This window comes from Hemiscyllium ocellatum, chromosome 11, assembly GCF_020745735.1.
Source record: "Hemiscyllium ocellatum isolate sHemOce1 chromosome 11, sHemOce1.pat.X.cur, whole genome shotgun sequence".
NCBI lineage: Eukaryota > Metazoa > Chordata > Chondrichthyes > Orectolobiformes > Hemiscylliidae > Hemiscyllium > Hemiscyllium ocellatum.
The window spans coordinates 25,667,134-25,691,691 of NC_083411.1; the positions used below are offsets into that span (position 1 = coordinate 25,667,134).

The 24,558-nt window shown below is 39.4% G+C and overlaps 1 long non-coding RNA gene across 1 annotated transcript; it reads right to left on the reverse strand.

Moving 5' to 3' along the window:
- Positions 1-9,898: 9,898 nt before the first annotated feature.
- On the reverse strand, positions 9,899-19,106 carry LOC132820140 (uncharacterized). The gene is made up of 3 exons (XR_009645174.1): positions 18,999-19,106; positions 17,414-17,596; positions 9,899-10,935 (listed from the first exon to the last, which is right to left on the reverse strand). It is a non-coding gene; the product is annotated as an uncharacterized LOC132820140 (long non-coding RNA).
- Positions 19,107-24,558: the final 5,452 nt, after the last annotated feature.

The window sequence follows — 24,558 nt, forward strand, 5'->3', positions numbered from 1 at the left end:
ATTCAACAAGATCATGGCTGGTTTGAGTGTAACTCCAAGTTTGCATTCCCACATACCCATGGTCATGTTTTAACCCCTTGCTTATAAGAATCTTTCTACTTCTGCCTAAAAAATATTCAAAGACTCTGTTTTTGCCACCAGCAGTAAGATTCCAGAAACTCAATTATCTTTTATTTGAAATGTTGTTGCCTAATCTCTGTTTTAAATAAAATAGTGACCCCTAGTTCTTGATTCTCCCAAAAGAGGAAGCATCTTCTCTGCATGCACCCTGCCAAGAACCCTCATGGTCTTGTATATTTCAATCAAGTCAAATCGTACCCTTCTAAACTCCACTGGATATAAGCATAGCCTTTTCCACATAACACAACCTACTTATTCCAGCTACTTCCAACACATATAATTCTTCCTAAAATAAGGGGGATAAATCTGTGCTCAGTACTTCAGATCTCATTGTGTTCTGTGTAACTGAAACATAATCTGGCTCTTCTCATATTCAATTTTCATATTAGCCGTCCTAATTAGTTCCTGTATCTGTATACTAAGCTTTTGTGATTCATACACATCATTCTACATCCCAGAGCACTGCAATCTCTCAACCTTTAGATACTATGCTTCTTTTTTTATTCCTCTTGTCAATATGGACAATTTCACATTTTCTATAATATACTCCAGTTGACACATCTTTGCCTACTCATTTAACATACCTAATACCTTTGATGTGATACTTTTTCAAATGTCTTTACCATTAATTACTCAGCACCACCTTCCTTGGTGATTGTGATTTCCCTGATTGCCTCTCTGTCTTCCATTTCTTGATTTTCTATCTGCTCTGGTTTCCTGTATCCATTATCGGGAAAGCCAATGCAAAATACCTGTACAAATCATTTGCCATCTCTTTATTTTCCATAATTAATTCTTCAGACTTACTTTTTATAAGACCACTGCTCCAAGTTAATCCCTGTTATGTTTTTAGGCTTATTTCCTTCATCTTGGTTAAGTCAAATATATGTATCAGGAGGCTGATTCTCACATATATTGTGTCAGTGAATGGTATACTGAATCTGTCAACACTTCAGGTGGAAAAGTAAAGGTTCCTTCGAGTGGAAAACTTTTTGAAGGTCATCTCGATAACCCTTATGTCTTTTGGGTGGTTATTTCTATGCTATTTTTATATACTTGCTTGAAGCTGGCTAGAAGTAGAGTCCTAATTCTTAAATATTTGTTGATTTCCATATCTTGGAAATAGTCTTTCACTTCAAAGAACAATAAGATATCTACAATGATGTATTCTACTATGTTCAAACAAATATTGCTGAAGTATAGTAAGGTAGTCATATAAATGATCATGAAGGAATCACATTTATTTCGAAGAATTAGAAATTTAATTCTGTCATGATAATAGCTAATCCTTTGATGCCTTATGAACAGAACACAAAGTCCTTCATCAAACACTAATGACATTGTTAAAAAGCATGTTCATGCATTGCCTCAATATGTTCCATTTAATTTGAATTATGTGACTTATATTCTTAGAAATATGCTTCTGTGTGCAAAGCATTGAATGCAGCATCTTGGCACAAATCTGACCAGATTACTTAATGTCATTGGTTTAACCCTGAGTGCAGAATCATTGAATATATCTGAAAGTCAGTTCAGCAGTTAGTTGAGAGGAAAGTAACATAAAACCCCTGGATTTCTTAGCTAGAAATGCCAAAATTCATCTGAAACAAAGGGAAAATCCACGGGGAAGTGTTCACAAAATTTCTTCTTAGAATTCCCAGAAGTCTCTTAAACCAGAGATCTGCAATTAAATGTTTGCTTTCTCTCATAACTAGAAATTCATACTTGGCTTGGTAAATCGTTAAAATGGAGAAAGATATATTTTAAAATTTATTCTTGAGATTACATGTCTCTCACATTTATTGTCCTTCCTTAGTTGCCTTTTGAGAACGCGGTGAGTCACCTCCCTGAACCTCATAACCATGTGGTGTAGGCATACTCACAGAGCTGTAAGGAAAAGTATTTCATGGTTTAGTCCAAAGTTATAAATCACACAACACCAGGTTATAGTCTAACATGTTTAATTGGAAGCATTAGCTTTTGGAGTACCGCCCCTTCATCAGGTGGTTGTGGAAGACACAGAATTTATAGCAAAAGTTTACAGTCTGATGTAACTGAAATTATACTTTGAAAAATACCTTGATTATTTGTTGAGTCTTTCATCTGTTTGAATACCATGATAGTTTCACTTCTTTCATGTGTAAATCACAAAACTTTTTTTTAAAAGTTACATTCTCAGGTTAACTGTAACAATTGGTGTTAGCTAGACAATATGTTGAAGGTGTTAGCCCCCAGTGTTCTCTGTGCCATAATGTTTAGACTGATTCTAATCTAAAAATCTAAATTCTAATCTTACATGAATTGATGCAGTTTTTGAGCAAAGTACAATGTAACTCTGCAAATACAAATTCACCCCACAAAAATATATGTATATATGTGCATGTGTGTGTGTGTGTGTGTGTGTGTGTGTGTATGTGTGTGTGTGTGTATATCTGTCTGTCTGGGGTGGGGGGAATGTGAGTGTGAGAGAGAGTGTATATGTGTGTGTATGTGAGTGCAGAGTGTCTAAGTTTGTGTGGGAGTGTATGTGTCTGTAGGAGTGTGTATGTCTGTATGTATGTCTGGGGTGGAGGGTTGTGAGTGTCTATGAGACAGAGTGTATACGTATGTGTGTGAGTGTAGAGTGGTCAAAGTCTGTGAAAGGACGCATGTGTGAGTGTGTCAGCGTGCGTGTCAGTAATAGGAGTGTGTGTGTGTGTGTGTGTGTGTGTGTGTGTAGGAGTGTCTGTGTGTGCGTATAGTGCAATGGTCGTCACCTGTAGTGTGACATGAACCCAAGGTCCCGGTTGAGGCCCTCCTTATGGGTACGGATAGTGATAGTCCAGGGATAGTGAAAGAGCACTGGTACAGTGCAATTTGACAATAATCCGTGGCTTGGGGCAGAACTTGCATGTGATGGTCTTCCTACATTTCTGGTGCCTTTGTTCTTCTCAACGGACAGGCTCACAGGTTCGGAAGGTGCTGTTCAAGTTGACTTGGCAAGTTGTTTCAGTTCATCCTGTAGATGGTACACACTGCTGCCATTATGCAGCAATGGTAGAGGGCATGAATGTCTTAAGAGGTCAATACAATTAGATTAGATTACTTACAGTGTGGAAACAGGCCCTTCGGCCCAACAAGTCCACACCGACCCGCCGAAGCGAAACCCACCCATACCCCTACATTTACCCCTTACCTAACACTACGGGCAATTTAGCATGGCCAATTCACCTGACCCGCACATCTTTGGACTGTGGGAGGAAACCGGAGCACCCGGAGGAAACCCACACAGACACGGGGAGAACGTGCAAACTCCACACAGTCAGTCGCCTGAGTCGGGAATTGAACCCGGGTCTCAGGCGCTGTGAGACAGCAGTGCTAACCACTGTGCCACCGTGCCGCCCAATGTTGATCAAGTGGGCTGCTTAGGATCAATGCTGATCAGAGTTAAATCCTGGATAATATTAAGCTTTTTAAATGATGTTAGAGATGCACTCATTCAGGCAAGTGGAGAGTATTCCATCACATGTCTGACTTGTGCATTACAAACTTTGGAGAGGTTTTGGGGAGACAGGAAATGAGTTACCTCAGAATTTAAGGTTTTGACCATAGACCACAGCCTCAGATTCCTTCAAGGAAAGGCAAGAAGGTCATAGAATGGGCACAGGGATTAAAAGCTGAATGGCTCCTTCTGGGCTGTAACAATTCTGTGATTCTATTTTAGGATAAGAGGTTTTCTTTTTAATGTGGAGATGAGGAGAATTGTTTTCTCTGTGTCATTAGTCAGTGGAATTTTCTAACCCAGAAGACAGAGGAGGTTGAGTCTTCAAATTTATTCAAGGCAGAGTAAGATGGATTTTTGATCAACCAGGGAATCAGGGGTTTTGTGGTCAGACAGGAAAGTGGATTTGAGATGAGAACTAAATCAACTATGGTCTTATTGAACAGTGGGTCCAAAGGAATGAATAGCTTACTCCTGTTCTAAAGTCCTATGTTCCTGTGACTACTCTTGCAGCTGCAGTATTTATCTGGCTGGTCCAGCTACGTTTCTGGCTAATGATCACCTCAAGCATTTTGAGGTATTTAGCACCTTTAAAGTAAGAACTATTTCAGAGAGATGTTATCAAACAAAATTGACACCAAGCCACATAATGAAATATTACAACAGGAGATGGGTTTCAAGGAGTCATGTAAATAAGGAAAAAGACGTCAAGAGGTATTGTGTTCTGGGGATAGAATTACAACAGTTCAATCTTTGGTAGCTGAAAGGACGGCTACCAATGATGGAGACTTTAAAATTGAGGATGGTGAGAGGGTTGTGTGGATGGTGGAGATTACAGAGCTTAAATGAGGGCCATGCCATTAAGTGGGTTTTGAAAATTAAGACTAGAATCTTAAAACTCCGTGGTTACTTAACTAGGAGCTGGTGTTGGTCAGCAAGTATCAGGGTGATTGAGGAATGAGATTTGGTGTGGAGTTAGGGAGTGGGTGACATGAAATTTTTAAAGGCTTCATGTGACACAATAGTCAGATTTAAAGGTATCAAGGGTATGGATTAGGATTTCAGTTACAGATGAACTGAGATGGGGATAGGGTTGGCAATACCTCAGAGGTGAAATTTGACACTTTAAGTGATAAGTACTCAAAAAGAAGGGTTACTACCCAAAGTGTTGACTTCTCCACCTCCTGCCTGGCTTGCTGTATTTTTTCAGCCTCCTGTTTGTCCACTTTGGATTCCAGTATCTGCAATTTTTTTTTGTCTCACTCTAAGTGATAAATTGACCATGTAATTGAAGGTTTACCTTGAGATCAAATGTGACTTCAAAGTTGCTGGGGAAATATCAGCAGTGTATAATGGAAAAATGTTTCAGCTTTGGGTAGTAAATGATATGTGGACGATTAAGACAGAATCACGCTTAGTGAAGTGAAAGGGCAATTCATTTCTTGGAAGACAGCTACTCCTTTGATGTAATGTTAAAAAGAATTCACAGTATTCATGTTAAACAAAACAACTTATGAAGCACCAGAGACTTTATTCCATCACATGTTCACACATTACTGACTGTAATGCATTAGATTTAGTTTGAATTCTATGTGCTGTTCTTCAAATATATTTATGAGTCATGGCAAGAATTGAATGTTACGGTACAGCACAGTATCCAATCAATTGCAGAATGTAGCCTACTTACAAAGAAATGGAAATGGAACACAGAACTGTTAAATGATTGTGTCTCAACTTCTGCAAATATGAGCATGGAATCAAGTTTCAGTGGTCACTTTCCCTTCCACATTGTCCTGCTGAAGAGAAGTAACACAAAAATTAAAAAAAAACAAATTCTCGAAATAGATTTCAAATGAAGACAGGTTAACATTCAACTATAACTCGGTTTTCTCTTCGCTCCTTTACAAATAACTAGTTATGTATTTCCTGCATTCTCTGTCTTGGCATCTCTAAAGAATTAGAATTAGCTTGAGAATTAGAATTAGCTTTATTGTCACATGTATTCACATGAATACAGTGAAAAGTTTGCAAGTCACCACTTATAGTGCCATCTTAGGTACAAGGGTATATAGGTACAGATTCTGAAGTACAAATTCTTAGGGAAAGTATTAGAAAAATAAAGAAGTAAAATGTCCAGCATTATAGACCTTCAAAAATGCAAAATCATTGTAATAAATCACAAAAATAAGCAGATTAAATGTCAGAATAACAGTCCTTCCACAATAGTGTAATACAGCGAAAAAAATTAGAAAGACAAGTGATACAAAAGCTATTTGATATTTAAGACTTTGATGCATATTACATTTATATTTGGATTTTCCCATTAAAATCGTGTCTCAGCATTAAGCTATAATTAGTAAACTTTGCTTTAATAAAATTCAGAATGTAGAGGGCATTTGGGAAATTAGCACTGGAAAATTGAAGGGAAATTTCCACATGCAATGTAAACAATTAAGCATCGTTAATTAAACCTGGTTTCACCAGGTTGTATAAACACAAAACATCAATTCCTGCGGGTGATTGAAGAAGGCATCAGGTTTCCGGATGCACCTGAATTCTGTCGTTGTGACTGTAGAGAATAAAACTAGCATGGATCACAAGGTGAAGGAGTGACCATGATAGCAGATATAGAAATGTTATAGTACAGAAAGAGACTGTCCAGTCCATTGTTTCAGTGCCAGCTGAATAATTAGCCACCCATCTTAATCGCCTTGATGCACATGGTCCTGAGACTTGCAGGTTGTAGTGCTTGAGGTGAGCAGAAATTAACCAACACCAAGGAAGTAAAATTTCACATATGGCTTCATCTTATCCCTGTTTCGTCTGCAATTTTACATATGGCAGGCAAAGCATAAGGCTGCCTGCCTGCTCTCACTCTGATTGAGATGATTTAATGGCTGCTTCCTGCCCTGCCCCAGCCACTGTTTTGAGGCTGGCAGGAGAGAGCAGGGAATCCCAGGTGGGTGATCATGCTTCAGGCTCCATTACTGATCCTTTTTCAAAATTGAGGCAGAAGTGAGCTAAATGATTCCACCAGACTGGTTTCCCCCTCCACCCTGAGCCAACTGCCCCTTGAAATTCCTACATCTAAATACATACCTCTGAGTGGGAGAGCCCAGTACATGCATTGCAGAATCAGGAGTCTTGGTAGCTCATGGGAAGATTGTGCCATTGGACTTGTTGCTGATAAGGATTGGCTTGGGATGCCCACCCCTTCAAACACTCCATTATATCCTGTTCTCGGGATTCTGAAGCCCATGGAAAATCCAGCGTGTTCCTGATGTCTATTCTCGTGATGTGTCCAGGCTGCCTCTAGGGGCTGGAACTATGTGGTAATTGTATACTCAATTCACCTTATTTGCTTCTTCAGGGATGTGTGTCCCATCAGCTGTGGAGCACAGGATAAGGGATTTCTAAACAACAAATGCCATTTCATGAAAGCATTGCATGGCCTTTGGTGCATGCAACACACCTTGCAAAATAGGTACCAGCTATTGTACCTTTGACAAGCAGGGGCACATTTCTGTGTATTTATCGGCTTCTATTCCAGGGAATAATTTTGTACCAATGAAAACTGGACTGTGATTCTCTGATTGGCGTTGCCATACTTGGTGTTCCATCATTTTTGTGTTCCATACCTGTGCAGCCTTGAGCTGATGAGAAAAAGATAAGAAAAGTTTGGCCAGAGTTTGGAGGATTGCTACTTTTTCTTCATGAAAGAAGAAAGTTTCACAGTTATGAGAGGGAATCCCGCTCAGTGCCCTTTCAGAAACGAGGAGCCATACTTCCATTCTGCCAGTCTGTTTGTAGACTAGTACTACCAGAGGAAGACAAACCATGCCCTTTTTCACCCAACAGTCAGCATGTGTATTCTGAAATGTAAAGGCCCTGGCAGCCACTTTGCCAGCTGCTGTTCAAAGCTGGTAACATTAGTATGATGTTAGGGTGTCAAGAGGATGCCAGATAGGTAGGGGATGGGTTGCCAAGTGTGCCCGGTATTATGATATCAGATGGACAGATGTAAGATACCAACCCAATCGAGTGACAATTGTTAATGTACAGTTAGGTAGGGAGTAGGGCACACAGTGAGTAGGCTGCCAGTTGGGAAGGGTACAAGATGGCAAGGGGTCTGTGTAATGGTGCAGTGTTCTGGGTGGGTCAGGATGAGCGAAAGAAAGTGAAGGAGAGTGTGTGTGTTGGGTACAATTGATTGCCCATCCCTAATTGCCCAGAGGGCAGTTAAAAGTCAACCACATTGCTGTGGTCTGGAGTCACATGTAGGCCAGACCAGGTGAGGATGACAATTTCCTTTCCTAAAGGACATTAGTGAACCAGGTGTTTTTTTCTAACAACCAACAATGGATTCATGGTTGTCATTAGACTCTTTAATTCAGATACTTACTGAATTCAAATTCCACCATTACCATGGCGTAATTCAGTCCCCAACACATTACCCTGGTCTCTGATTTACCAGCAATAATACCACTAGGCCATTGCCTCCTTGTCTGGTGGCAGTGACAGGAGGTTGGTTTTGGGATTTGAGTCTGGCAAAGACAGAAGTGACAGGCAAAGGTCAAGGGTTGGTTCTGGCAGCAGGGGATGATTATCTGGGCTCATGTCTGGCACTGGCGGCAAGAGAGTTCAGTGGTTGGGTCCAGCGACAACAGCTGGGGCTCGGCTATGGAGCAGGCTGGTGTGTTTGTTCTTCAGGGGTGTCAGATCCTGGGCAGAGGGGAGGCAGGGGATAGTGTCCTCTCAGGATCTGGGGGATGTTGGGGATCTGGGGAGGTGCAGCTGGGGCTGTGTAAGGCAAACATGAGGTCGGTTTAGTAATTACTCTTGGGTTTTTGCAATCTATTTAATAGTCTTGTCCTGAGTAACTATTTTTCTTAATTTCACCAAAATTCTCCGATTGAAAAGGAAACAGCTGGACAGTTCCAGGTATAAAGTGAAATGTTAATTTCCCTGACAATTTCTTCAGAATCTGCTACAATGGGGATTCTTCAGGGTCCCCATGCAACTTATGTTAGTTGTTGCATGACCACAAATAATTTTCAACCTCAACTGATTCTACAAGGCACTCTACTGGCAACAATGATTTGCAACAAAAAAAGTATGGGCATTGAGAATTGTGGCATGGATTCTTATCATTACAGCAGACTGTAGAATTCATGGTATTCATCTGCAGCTGCTTCTGCCTGGATGACAGCAATTCCCATGCTTTCTCTCTCAGTCAAAACCATGCTGATCACAAAACAGCATCAATTCTGTTTGAGAAGTTAATATTATGTGCAACTTTTATGAGCTATTTGAATGTTTCTCCAAATTAAGCCACATCCTCAGCTGCTGTACCTTTGCATAAAGCCATGGACTGTTTTCTGCTTTCACTTTCTTTCCAGTTGAAGCATAGCATGTCTTGTGTTTTCCTCCATCATAGCACTTAAATAAACTGTACAGTAAAGTAAGTGAAAATCAACACTCAAAATACCACTTGGTTTCTGCAATAATAAATGATCTTGTTAAACAGATGTGCTAACTGAAACTGGATTATTCCATTAAAATCCTTTTGCAACAAACATGAGCTGCTCTCGGATTCTGGGTCCTGGAGTCCAGAACTAAGTAATTATGTTGGGATCTCATGGTGAGGAGAAAGGAGATGAGAGGCCCAGGATTAAGCAGCAAGGGCTTCATGAGGAGAAGGCTATGGAGGTCTTGATGGACAGGCCAGTAGGGAGAGAGCACCATTGGGACCAGAAGAGTGGGGAGGGGAAGTCACCAAATGTAAAAAGGGATCCCTGAGGGGACATAACCCTTCGTCCCATGTCCTGCCTGAGGCCTAAGCAAGATGGCCAGGCTTCTTCCTGCTACTATATTTCTCCTTCCCACCTCAAAATTGAGGCTGGTCTGGAAATATCCCTGAAGAGACCTCATCTGCCCCATGTGAAATTCAGGAGAGTGGTGACAAGGCCATCTTGGGGACATTTGTGGCTCTCCTGACTGCAAAACCAAACTTGATGTGATATCAAGTGAAGTAAATTTGCAGAGCATGAGTAATCAGTCTGTGATTTGGTGTCTTGTGCAAGGAGACAGAGAAAGTCTTGTGTGATGTACAAAGAGTTTAACTCTATAAACTATAAAGATATCCTAACAAAATGGAGCAATCACAGCATACCAGATCAGGTATTGACACATTACCCGTGAAGCTTAACAATGACTGCGTTCCGAAGTGATCAATCTTAAAGAGTCCTTTGATATTACTGGAGCAGCACAGTATTACACTGAGAATGTTTGCAAACATAGATTTTATGTTTTAGTTTACTTAATGACAGATTAAGGAACAAACACATTGCTTACATTGAATCCATATCCATCAATTTCACTGCCTCCTGAACTAAGTGGCCAGCTGCTGCCTTCTGTACATTCCACAGCAAGGCAGAAACAGAGAGTACCTGCTGTCACTGGAGAAATTCCCTAGAGAATAGATGCGAGCAAATAACTGACAGTGTCTCCTTACATGGTGTACATCAAGAGCACACTCACCAAACAAGCATTAGGCAATCCTTTGCTGATGCTAAGGATATTTTACATGGAAAACTGACAACTGTGATACTGGGTTTGCAGGAGACGACTGAATGAGGTTATCCACTTGGCATTTCTCACTGAAGAATGTTCCAGCTGTATTGTTTGAACTCTGCTACTGTACTCTACCAGCACTGAGAATGATGACGTTTGAGTAACAATGTCCACTTGTTAGTTACTTAGTTGTCTGTCATCATTCACAAAGCCCATAGCTACAGAATTTGGAGCTACCTTGTCAGTTACAGGGTCACTTAGCTCTGGTCTATCGTCTTACATTGTCTCCATGTAACATGCATACAGTCCTATGCTGTCACCTCAAAAGGCATTAACAGTTTATGGATGTATTTGAACTAACTGAAACAATACAAATCAGAAAGAATTAAATCAAAGCATATTCAAGATGTTTTAGCGTGTTCTTCAAATTATAATGGACAACCAGGATACAGCAGAGGACTTGAATAAATAGTTTGCAGCAGTCTTCAAGTAGAGATGATGTGGAGGTGCCGGTGTTGGACTGGGGTGGACAAAATTAAAAATCAGAGCTGAAAATGTGTTGCTGGAAAAGCGCAGCAGGTCAGGCAGCATCCAAGGAACAGGAGATTCGACGTTTCGGGCATAAGCTCTTCTTCAGGATCTCCAGCATCTGCAGTCCTCACTTACTCCTCGAAAATTAAAAATCACACAACATCAGGCTATAGTCCAACAGGTTTATTTGGAAGTACAAGCTTTTGGAATGCTGCTCCTTCGTCAGGTAGCTAGTGGGGCAGAATCATAGGACACAGAATTTATAGGTAAAGATCATAGTGTCATGCACTGATGTGATATATTGAACAAACCTAGATAACTGTTAAATCTTTCATCTTTTAGAATTGGTTGCAGGTTTCAGTTCATTAATATGTAAATCCCAGAACTTCTTTCAAGTCAAATTCCCGAAATAACTCAAGGTTTAATAAAAAAAGGTAATATCTCAGCTCAGACAATGCATTAAAGGTGTGAGGTTAGAGTCTATATGTATTCCAATCTTGAGTCAGACTGGTTCTATTTCCAAAAGAGAATTTATAAAATGTCACATGGATTACAAAATATATTGAATGCCTTAGAATACAGGAGGATGTAGATTACAGGGATGGGGTGGGTTTGGGTGGAATAGTCTTCAGAGGGTTAATGAGGACTTGATGGGCTGAATGGCCTGCTTCCACACTGTGGGGGATTCTATGAATCGTGAACTCACTGCCTGTGAGGGTAGTAGAGGCAGAAAACATTGTAACAAGTGTAAAGTGTTTAGATGTGCATTTGCAATGCCAAAACATACAAATCTATGGGCCATACGCAGGGAAATGGGCTTAGAATAGTTAGGCAGTTGTTTTTGACTGGCACAGACTTGATAGGCCGAAGGGCCAACTTTTGTGCTGTCGACCTGCATGACTTATGACTATGACTATGAGGGTTTGTATTGAGAAGTTTTGCATCAATTGTAAAGAAGTTTGGTTAGATTGCACCTGGAATATTATGTGCAGTTTTGTTCTCCTTACCTCAGGTCAGGTATTGCCATAAAGAGAATGCAACAAAGGTTCACCAGACTTGTTGCTATGAAGGGTACTGGGCAAACTGGGCTGGTACTCACTGGACTTTCAAAGAGTGTGAGGTGATTTCATTGCAACCTACAAAATACTTACGACGAGGTAGATGTGGGCAAGATGATTTCCCAGGTAGGGAAGTCAAAAACCAGGGGGTACAAGATCAAAGCAGGGGTATGCCATTTAGGACCACGATGAGGATAAATTCATTTCCAGAGAATCTTGGAATTCTCTACCACAAAGGGCTGTGCAAACTCAATCTGTGAGTATGTTGAAGCAGAGATTGCTAGATTTCTGATTACCAATGGCATAAAGGATTATGGGGAAAATGTGGAGAAAGGGAATTTACATATTCAATCAGCCTTGAAAATATTAAATGGTGGAGCAAGCTGGATGGACTGAATGGCCTATGCCTGTTCTTATGTTCCTATGAATGTGATATTTGTCACCTCCATTCTAGTAGCATTATGATAATATCCAGTCAAGAGGTAGAATTTCTACAAAAAAACTTGTACAGTAATTTCAGATGCATGGAATCAGTTTGTGTAAAATGTAAGAGATTAAATAAATCACTAATGAGGCTTGAGATAAAAGGTAAAGTCAATATAGTTCCAGAGAACCACAGGACAGCTCTTCTACTAAAGAGAGTCGACTGGTGGCTTAAGTGATTTATAAATCAACTGTCAATTTGAATTAGTTTGTGTTTAAGCAAAGACAGTGCTTATTAATAAGGTAACATGAAATGGCACACACACACTACTTGCACAAATACAAAGAAACATGTGATTTTTGTTCCAAATGTCTTGATTTTTATGGCTCTAGCCCATAATGTTTGAGATATTAGAGCTGACATTATTGTCTGGATACGTACTGTAGTCTGTACTTCTGCAACATTCAGATGCACTTTATGCTACAGCGTAGACTGGAGGTAACATTTGGAACAACATTGTGTTAATTAAGCCTTGTAGAACTCCAGTTAAACAAAACTGTCCAACATTCTGGATTTTTTGGTCTCCATGTCAGATGATGCACATACAACCCAAAATGGGTATCAAGTTCCAAAGAAGTCCAAATGTGCCTACCTTGGGAATTGACTGGAAGTTTGAACTTACAATAAGAGGTTCCCCTACTTCACAGGACACTCTGGCAAAGTGTCCAACTCTAGGTTAGCATTGGAGACTTCAGACAGTTCGGATGTACTTAAAATGAATAATTACCTATTAATTTTAGTCTAACTCCTGGGAACCACACAAGTGTACCCCCCCCCCCCCCCACCACCCCCCACACCACCCCCACAAGCACTCACACCTACCCTCAACTTCTCCCACAAACTTCTAACTACCCCCCACCAATACACGCCACATCTGCCCCTCAGACACAACAGGACCTTCCCCTCTAATTACAGACTACCTTAACACATAACCACTTAGAGTCATTGAGTCATAGAGATGTCCAGCACAGAAACAGACCCTTTGGTCCAACTCGTCCATGCCGACCAGATATCCTAGATAAATCTAGTCCCATTTGCCAGCATTTGGCCCATATCCCTCTAAACCTTTCCTGTTCATATACCCATCCAGATGCCTTTTACATGTTGTACTTCTACCAGCTTCCAACACTTCCTCTGACAGTACATTCCCCTCATGCATCACCCTCTACATGAGAAAGTTTCCCCTTAGGTCATTTTAAATCTTTCCCCTCTCATCTTAAATCTATGCCCTCTAGCTCTGGACTCTCCCACCCTGAGGAAAAGACCTTGCCTATTTATCCTATCCATGCCCCTCATGATTTTATAAACCTCTATAAAGTCACCCCTCAGACTCCAATGCTCCAGGGAAAATAGCACCAGCCTATTCAGCCTCTCCCTACAGCTTAAACCCTCCAAGCTTGGCAACATCCTTGTAAATCTTTTCTGAACCCTTTCAAGTTTCACAACATCCTTCTGAAACTAAATCACAGCTCTGACCAGGTGTGACTATCACCCAACAATCAGACTATCCTCCAACCTGACTCAACTATCCCTCCTGACCACTTCTCAACAATGCCTGACCAGACTGAATAGTCTTTGGCCTGATTACTCTTGACCCACCTCACCTGCCTGTCACCTTATGATATCAGAACACATTACTGTGAATAATATTTGACCTTTCTCTGTAGTCCTGTTACATTATAATGACATGAAAGCAAAGCAGTCATAACTGTTACAATACTCAGTCACATTTAGGCGCACAGAACTAAGATTTTAATCAGTTTTACAAATCAGGTAGATGGAATCAGAGATTGATACAGCGCTGAAGGAGATCATTTGACAAAGTGCTTGTGCTAGCTGTTTGACAGAGCTCTTTTCCCAAGACCCTGTTAATGTTTCCATTTCAGGTATTTCTCTGATTCCATTTGGAAAGATATTATTGAATACACTTCCACAGCCCTTTCATATTGTGCAGTCCATGCAACACTTTATTGCCTGATTTCAATTTTCCCAATTGTCTATAATCTCTGTTCCTGGTTACCAATCTCTCTGCCTCTGTAAACAGATTCTCCTTATTTATTTATCAAACTGTGTCTGAGTTTCAACACATTTATCGTATTTCCCCTCAACTTTCTACATTGTAAGAATAACAGCCCTAGTGTCCCTAATCTTTCCATATAGTTGAAGTCTTTAATTCCTGGAACAATTCTTGTAAATCTCCTCAGGCTCCTCTCTAAGGCCATGGCATGAATTTTGAGATGTGATGCCCAGGATTAAATGTAACACTGCAGCTGGAAGCCAACCAGTCTGTTACAGAGGCCCAGTATTAAATCCCTTTGCCTCTGTTTATAAAACCTACCCTTTATCTGTTATACACACAACTGTTCTTACATCTCATTTACAATTGTAGCATGTAATTTGTATTGTTCTTCTAATTTTTCCAATCAAACTGAATGTCTTTACGTTTCTCTGCATTGAATACCATCTGTCATGTCTTTACCAAGTTTACCAGTCAATGTCCTTCTGAAGTTCCTTACCATCCTCCTTGCTATTTTGTTGCATTTCCAAGTTTCATATCATCATCAAACATTGAAATCATTCTCTGCAAAGCCAAATTTCAAGTATTTGGTATAGATCCAAAAGAGGAGCTGTCCCAATACCTGAGGATCAACAGTGCAAACTCCTCTTCAATTTGAAAAAATAGTTATTCACCACTTCAGTCCAGTTCTTTCCCTTTGTTAATTTTCTATCCATCTATCCACCATCCAATCAGTCTCACAGACTTCACTTTTATCAGGTGCCTCCTTCAAGTGCCTAGACATAACATCAACAGCATTTCTATCATCAGCCCTCTCCATTATTTTCTAAAAGAATGCAATCAACTTAGTCAAATACAATTTGCCTTTAAGAAATTTGTGTTAGCTTTCATTTTTTAAAGCATTTTTCCCCAATGAAAATTGTTTTTGCCATGGTTTATTTTCTCTAAAATTTCCTGCAACAGCAACATTAGTCTGACTGGCATTTATTGTCAGGTTTATCCCATTCCCATTTTTTGAGAATGGATGCAATGTTTGAAATTTCCGTCATGCTCTTGCAACTTTCCCATATCCAGGGAGGAATGGAAATTTAGGTCCAGAGCCTATACTCTTTCCAGTTTTATTTTTCTGAACAACTTAGGATGTATCCCATTCAGACCAATTGACTTTTCCATCTTGTTTCAGTATTTTTTATTAACATATCTAATTTCTCTGTTAGCCCTTGCCTTATTGTGCCATTGGCAGTGTTGTCTTCTTTCATGAAGACAATTATAAAGTATTCATTTCAGTTATGGCCTCTGCCTCCAAAAAAACTTTTGCATGGTTTTACTCTTTGCTATTAATACTTATATAGATATTTGAGTTTTCATTTTAAGTTCATCAGCTAATCAATCCTTACATATGCTCTTTGTTCCTATTTCTCCTCTTTCTCAGTTCTTCCTTTCACACTTTGTGTTCGGCTTGTAATGAATTATGAATCTGACCTCGATCAGAAGCCTCTTGTTCTGCTTCGTTTTAAATCCTGTGTCTTTCGTTAACTCGGAGGTGTCAGCTCTGCATGCCTTTTACTTCTAACTTCTGGTAAGGTGCTTCATCTACATCCATGTTATCTCCTTTGCTGCTTCACGTACCAAGTTTTGATTCCAGCCTGTCTACTGTTTACCAATTTCACTAAAATTAGTCTTCCACCAGCTGAGTATTTTCACAATTATATTTGTGAGTTTTGAGATCCAGATTGATTTGACATTGTCTGACATGATTTATGTTCTTAATACATTGGCTTGTCTTGAACCTGTAGCATTTTACCACGACTGCAATTATGAACTTGCATTGCATCTCCAAACCATGAGGTAATTCTTTAGTAAGTACAGAAAATCCAATTGCATATGAGAAACAATCTAGCTGAATTACCCCAAAATTAGTTCAATTTGCATCATTATCTCCCTTCTTCTCCTTTTTAAGAAATGGTTAACAGTTTTAATTTGAATTCAGAATGTATTGACATGTGTAAGGTTTCATGCAAAAAACAAACTTTGCAAAGGTTAACTGTAATGGTTTGAAGTATTGTGCAGTTCTGTTTGAAGCACAGGGATTTCAAGGCAGATATTATCATCAAATTAGCACTCAGCACAGCTACAATCAACTTAATAGTATTGTTCTGTAGTGAAAATTCTATCAGTTCTAATCTCCTCCATTAAGTTGCTACTTAATTTTTGATTGACACAATGGGTCTGAGTTTGGTGGTTTGTCGATCAGAGTTTCATTATGCTTGTAAAAAGAATAGATTGGTAAGGATTACTCATGATGTGCATTAACAGCTAGTTGATACAGTTGTGATTTAAAATAATAATGAATGATTTACCAAGATATGGTACTTTTACAAAGTTGCATTATGATACATCCATTCTAAATACATAGGGCGAATTCCATTTTAAAAAAGTGAGGTTAAGAGGACTTCTAAATCACAACATTTACACGCTGAATTCTTAACAGTTTTAGCTGTAATATTCATGAAAAAGTGAATGCTTCTAATATAGTTCTCACACAATATGTTTTTGCTTTATATGAAGCCCTCAGCAGAACTAAAGAAGCATGTGCACAGTGTGCCCAGCTGTGGGATTCAGTGCTGTTTCCTTGCCATAGTTAATGTAAGAAATTATAGTCTGGAAGTAGGATAATTCTTGTTCCCCATATGCCAAGCAATTAACTTAGTTCTAACTTACAAAGAAAATAAGCTCATAGTATACACATTGTAAAACATGTGGGTCTCTTTTTTCAAAATATAATTCAGATTATTGAACTAGAAGGAAGGCTTGCTGAAAACAAAACGTAGCTAATAACACTTTTAATGGAGCTTGGGAGAAACTGTCCCTGAACAACATTTTGCACAGTATGCCTTAGTGCCACCAGGAAAAGAGAAAGGTGAGTTAAATTAAAAGAAGTAAGTTTGGAGTGTCGTGCAATTGGATATTGAGAATGAAACACTAACTAGTCTATCTCAGCCAGTGTATGTCCTACCCCTTTTGTGAATGCTGCTAGTTTTACTAACAAATAATGTTTTGAATATCACTATGCAAAATATTGACATTTTCACTTGGATTCATTTGTTTTAGCTCCACATAAACTAAAGTATGTTATTGTTTCAACTCACCTGATGTCCTCATACATTGAAAATTTGTGGTTTAAGCTGTCAATATCTCCAACGTTCTTTCACCCATCAAACAGTGGGAAAATAGGTATGCAAATTCATGAGCAATGTTGAAATCACAGGATTTATTTTCTGGATGAGGTCAATGTGGATTTTAATGTTTTGTTTGATGCATTTTCTCACATGCTGGAATGAATAATGAAGATAAAATTAATTTTCTTTGCTTTTAAATAGAGTTAAAAAATCGTCAGTCTACTCATATATCCTTCCATTAGTTCAGGGAGCAATCAGAATGAGGACTGCAAACAACACCAGGACACAGATACACAAAGGGCTTAGAAGAATTAAATAGAAGGGTTTTCAGTGATATTTGTGGTCAAATCCTTCTACCACCCAAAGCCAAGTCATTGATGTGGCGAGCAAATGGAAATTCCCACACAGTGAGTTCCTGATTCTGGCCCTCTCTCAGATCTGGTCGATTTTTGGATTCCTGGCACACTGAGGAATAAAAAGAGATGTTCAATTCTCTTCAGTGAAAATGATAAAATGATGAGACTCATCTTAGGCTTTGCCAGGTTAAAAAAACAACAGTTTTATTTTTTGAAGGCTTCCTTGCAGAGAGGGTCAAAGAGACCATAAAATCATTGTTGCATGTAGGTCAACTGCCTGCACATTGTACCAACGCAAAGGGATAATTTTCAAAGCTGTATACTGCCACTCAATTCTATTCAGTGGCTTGAGCTTCTGCTCTTATGCCATTTTTGGAGAAGGCAGGGTGGGGGATCTCTAACCAAAGCTTCTTTTTTCTGTCAGTTCTGTATGGAAAACGATTGATAGTCACCTCCCTAAATCCACCCTGACTTTTTCCCAAGATAACATTCCCCTTTCACAACAGGTGCAGTGAGCTACTTTCTAACCTCGTAATTTACCTCAGGCTGTCTGCTACAGAAATACCTACCCATTGCCTATGTTCTGAATGATTGCAGTCTGTGCCTTATTGCTCAAACCTTAAAATCCCAGCTCATGCAAATTTTGACTGGCTATACCGGTTCCATTCACCCTTTCTTCCTGTTCTCACTGACCTACATTGGCTCATATTCCCCAACCCTTAAATTTGCATTCTTATCTTTAAATCAATTTATGGCCTTGCCCCTTAATAACTTATAACCTTCTTCAGATGTACAAGCCATGCTGAACTTTCTGTTTCACAGACTCCAACATCTTATCTATGCCCCTTTACCCTCCCATTATTGTTGTAGTTCAACTATCTAGATTACTTACTCTCAAATTCCCTTTCCAAAGTCTCTTTGACATTTATGCCTTCCTGAAAACTCATTTGTTTGATCAAACTATTTGTCATGCTTTTAAACAAAAACAGAAATTGGTGGAAAAGCAGTATCTGTGAAGAGTTAACATTTCGGTTCTGTTAACCCTTTCTCAGAACCCCGAACTCTCATTTCTCTTCACAGATGCTGCCAGACCTGCTGAACTTTTCTAGCAATTTGTTTTTTGTTTCTGATTTACATCATCCACAGTTCTTTCGGTTTTTAATTAGTATTTAACTTACACTTCTCCTCAGCATGCCTACCTTGAAGGGTTCTGCTCCTCTCTCCAACAGGATTTCCATTCCAATCTTTTCTCTTGTCCACCGACACTAATTTCACTGTCATTCCTGGTGTTTAACCAGGTATTTGCTAAAACATGTTTCCACAACTATCTCACATTCCTCAGTGATACCTCCAGCTCAGACTCGCCAGGTGGATTCCAACTCAAGTTTCATTCATCATGTTTTGAATTCACCCAGATATCTCTGTGATATTCAACATTCCACAGAAAAAAATTCTGAGGAAGGGTCAGTGAGGACAGGAAGAATGGAACGAGGTGTAGATTAGATTAGTAGATTCTCTACAGTGTGGAAACAGGCCTTTGGGAGGAAACCGGAGCACCCCCACACAGACACGGGGAGAACGTGCAAACTCCACACAGACTGGAGGCTGGAATCGAAGCTGGGACCCTGGTGCTGTGAGGCAGCAGTGCTAACCACTGAGCCAACCATGCCATCTGCTGAGCCACTGTGCCACCCATATAGCCAGTCAAAATTATGAGTGAGCTGGGATTTTAAGGTTTGAGCAATAAGGCACAGACTGCAATCATTCAGAACATAGGCAATGGGTAGGTATTTCCGTAGCCGACAGCCTGAGGTAAATTACAAGGTTAGAAAGTAGCTCATTGTACTCATTGTGAAAGGGGGAATGTTATCTTGGGAGAAAGTCAGGGTGGATTTAGGGAGGTGACTATCAATCGTTAACTCTGATTTCTCTTCACAGATGCTGCCAGACCTGCTGAGTTTTTCCAGCAATTTCAGTTTTTGTTACTGATTTCCAGTTCTTTTAGTTGTTATTTTGTCATGCTTTTAATATTGTTATCATCCCAGCTGGCGGTACTACTACACAAGATAGATCCTAGCACAAATCTGGCCTGATAGATCTTCTTTAAAATTTTAGGTAATGTGGCGGTCAGCCATTGAAACACATACACATGAGGCTGCAGAGCTTCTTTAACCAACAGAAGGTTACTGGACAAAACCTGCCATGCAGCCAACTGAGTGCAATGCAGAGTGATGCTAACAGCATGAGTTCAATTCCCGCATTGACTGTGGTTACCATGGAGCATTCTTCTTAACCTCTCCTCTCACCTGAGGCATGATGGTCCTCAGGTTAAACCACCATCAGTCGTCTCTTTCTAATTAGAGAGCAGTCCTGTCATCTGGTAAGAATATAGCAACTTCACCTTCTTATTCAAAAATGAAAACAAAACAAACATGAGAGATATGTAGACGTACAATGCAGTAAGAAAGTAATCTTAAAACACACAACAAAACCAAGTTCCGGTTTATTCACCGATGCCATCATTTTCAACAATTCAAATCCAGTGAAATTGCCTCCCTATGCCAAATCTTTACGTTCAACATAATGGATTCTTCTTGCCCTTTAGTGAGCACAATGACATGCTTATTACAATCACAAAATGGAGAATTTAGATGTTCTTAGCTTTTCGTAACCATGTTTAAAAGGAATCTGGATGGGTAAATTAATAGGAAGGGTTTGGGGGGATATGGGCCAAGTGCTGGAAAATGGGACTGGATTAGGTTAGAGTATCTGGCCAGAGACAAAAGAAACTGCACATGCTGGATATCTGGTCAGCATGGCCAAGTTGGACTGAAGGGTCTGTTTCCGTGCCATACATCTCGATGACCCTATGCAGATTTATAACATGACACTCCTGTTTTGGAAGTTACAAAACTAAACACTTCGATTGAGATAATTGTGCTTTCCTGAAATGTTCTATAGTTCTTTTTAAGAGAGAAACTACAATTATTTCTGATCTCAGAAATGCCCCAGAACCTTTACTTGCTGGGTTTTCTAATCTAAAATCAATCCTTGCTTACCTGAACCAAAAACAGGTTAATGACCCTCTATGTTTACCTCATCTGTCGTAAACTGCCATAGTAAAAACAACCTTCCATTAACACTCCATACTCCTCGCTCTCTGAGACATACGGGAAGAGTCACAGCTCCAGAAACACAGAAACCTACTTGCTTTTAACCTTATAGAAAAGCAACTAACTTGATATAGCATTATTTAAACATCCACATTCTACAACATTAACCAGGCATGTTTTTTCTTCTTGTCAACGTTTAGCTTAATGTACAACTTTTTGATTATGCACTCTGAAGCACTGAAAGCGTGCTATACAAATGCAAAATTGCAATTGTTCCAGTTAGAAATAATTTGGGATTAGTTTTATTAGTTCTTGCCTTGGCCACTGGGTGGCACATCTTTCCAAGAAAGCTGGAGGAGGCACAGTTGTGGACTCCATGTTAACCTCTGTGATACTATCTTTGCTACATTTATTTATTGAGATACTTTATATAAGGGACTGAATGGAGAGACTGGAGTATGACCAATATTTGCATCAGATTGGCAAATTAAGGTAGCTGATACTTCCCAAGCTCCTATACTTATATCCTTTCAGCATGTAGATTGTTGATGTTTGGTGGTAATAAATGAGAATAGTATTGAAAATAAGTTTGAGGAATGGAACTTTATAATTAGCTGTTTATTATCCTTAACTCTTTTAGCTTTCAGTGACCAGCTGTCCCTCCACTAACTTGATCTCATTCTCAACATAAATTTTCCTACTGATACCCATGGTCATCCTTTCAGCCATGCAATCATTGATGTTCTCTCTGCATTGAGACTTCAATCACCAGTAAGGTTTGTCAGGCCATTCTCTGAAGTCTCTCACCAACTGTATCCCCCTACTTTTAGTTATCTCACTGCATAAATCATTTACTCATGGAAAATCTTATTAGCCTATTTGTGTTCCGATGATCATTCCTTATCCTGGTTTGCATCTGTTATGACAGCCTTACTGCTCTTAATGTAGTACATCTCACTTTTAATGTGATAAATGGATTACGGATGCAGTCATACAGCAGTAATGTCTGAGACCAGGATGAAGCCTCCAGAGAGGTGAATTTAAATCCCAGTACAGTGGCTGGGGAAATTTAAATTAATTAATCAATCTGGAATGGAATACTATTGCCATTAATAAAGACCACAAAAATTCTGAACTAATTTTTAAAAAAATGTGCATTGCTATTACTCTTTCGGGATGGAAATATGCCATCCTTACCCAATCTGACCTATAAGTGACTCCAGTTGCACAACAACATGACTATCTTAAAAGCAGCTAAGCAAGGCACTCTGTAAAATATCTTGGTTAATCTATATTTTAAAATCTATATAGCCAAATCAACAGCCACTTGGAACAGAGAAGGTTGATGATGGCAAAGCAATGGATCCTGCGCACATGCATTTGAAGTAAGCATTTGACAATGTATCACATAAAAGGCTGATTAACAAAGTTGAAGCTCAGGAATAGGAGGGCCAATGGAAAGGTTGGCGGAAGGACTGACAGCAATAAGTCAATAGTTGCTTCAGAGACTGGAGGATGGTTGATACTGTGGCTCCCCAAGTACACCCAGGTTCCTTGCTCTTGCATCCTTTCAGAATTACATTTTTTATGTTATATTGTATCTCTATGTTCTTCTTGTCAAAATGAATCCCTTCACAATTCTTTGTACAAAATGGACCTCAAAGCAAAAAATCCTCTTTCTCTGGAATCATTCTGCACATCCTGTCAAGAACCCTCTGACCATTCCTAAAGTGCCAGGTCTATAGATACATGTGCCATTATGTTGAAGAGTGTAGTGCTGGATGAGCACATCAGGTTGGGAACATCCAAGGAGCAGGAAAATCGATGTTTCAGGCGAAGGCCCTTTATCAGGAAGCCCTCATTCCCGGTGAAGGGCTTTTGCCTGAAACATCGATTTTCTTGCTCTTCCAGCACCACACTCTTGACACTAATCTCCAGCATCTGCAGTCCCCACTTTTGCCTACAAGGTGTCCTTATATACATTGAAGTATTATTTTGTGAATTTTGAAATTTTAAAACTTGCTAATGATACCAGACTTGGAGAGTGCCAAACAGTGACAACTCTACAGGTTCATGCAATGGAAGAATGAGTAACAAATGAAACAATACAAAGAGGTGTGACATAGTGCATTTTGGTAGCAGCAGCAAGAAGAGACAACATTGACTTAAAGACCAGCTGCAAAGAGTGTGGAGAGACAGGGGGTAAGGACATATTGAGAGCACAGTGAATCAGGAATATAGGATTTTGGTGTTCAAAATAGAAATATTGAAAATTAAGGCAAGGAAGATATGCTGAAATAAAAAGCAGAAAATACTGAAAATACTCAAGGTCAGTCAGCAGCTGTTGAGAGAAAAGAAAGCACTGCTTGATTTGTTCCTTATTTCCAAATTATCTATTTTAATTTCTGATTTTCAGCATTTGCAGCATTTTGCTTTGGTAACTTATAGAAAATACTTATAAAGAACTGGTGCAGTTACAACTGGAGTACTGCATTCAGCTCTGGTCAAAAACACTTTAAGAAAGGTCTGAGGGTTCTTAACAGGATGTGCAAAATGATTCCAGAGATAAAGGATATTTTGCTTGGAGGTCCATTTTGTCAAAGAATTGTGAAGGGATTCATTTTGACAGGAAGAGCATGGAGATACAGTATAAAATAAAAGGGTTAATTCTAAAAGGATACAGGAGCAAGAGACCTGGCTACACAATCATACAAATCACTCAATGTGGCAGACCAGGTTGAGATGTGGGTAAAAATGCATTCCGAATTGTGAGATTCATAACTAGAGGCACAGGGTACAAAAGCAAGGAAGAACCAAAGACAGAATGTGGGCTCCCTTACTGCCCATTATCAGTATATTTAGGTGGAAGATATGCAATATTTATTACCCTTTGTGTGTGTTTTCCAATTAAATCAGTTAGGCAGCAATATTTTGTGAGTTGAAAATAAAGAAAAGTGATTTTCACACAGGTGTGCCAAATTAAACGTGGCATTTCACAAAAACACACACACACACACACACACTCACTCACTCATACACACAGACAGTTTCACATGTGCACATAAAAAGATTAGAAGATCTTTTGCTTTTACAGTTTCGATGATCACAGTCTTTTAACAAGCAGGCCTATAGTTTCTTGGATATTTCTAATGCATTGTTTTATTGTGTAATTTTGTGAATACATTTTTGTCTCTTTTAAAATCTAGTAGTCAACCTAGTTAACTTAATCGGGGTGATTTTCACTGTACATTTACTGAAACAAATTGCAAAGTTATGGCCTGGGGCTGCCTGCTTAAGAATGTTTGAAGTGGTCTGGCCTAGACCATAACAGATTGGGGGCTTTTTGCAGGATTTTAAACAGCGAGTGATAGGTGCTCGTGTCTTTATTTTGAGTGTTGGTTTAGTTGGGTAGACAAAGCTTGAGATAGGAATGGCTCGTTCAGTCGCCAAAAGTTTTCTGGAAGTGGATGTGGTGACTTTGGAAGGTTTGTAAAAAGTGAATAAGACCAAGCTGCAGGAATTAGCAGAGAAGCTGGAATTGCCTGTTTCTGTGAGGAAAGGAGAGATAATTACATCAGTAGCTCAGCATTTAAACTTGCTGGAGAAACCATCAGAATCTATGGAGATGGCAAGAATTCACCTGCAA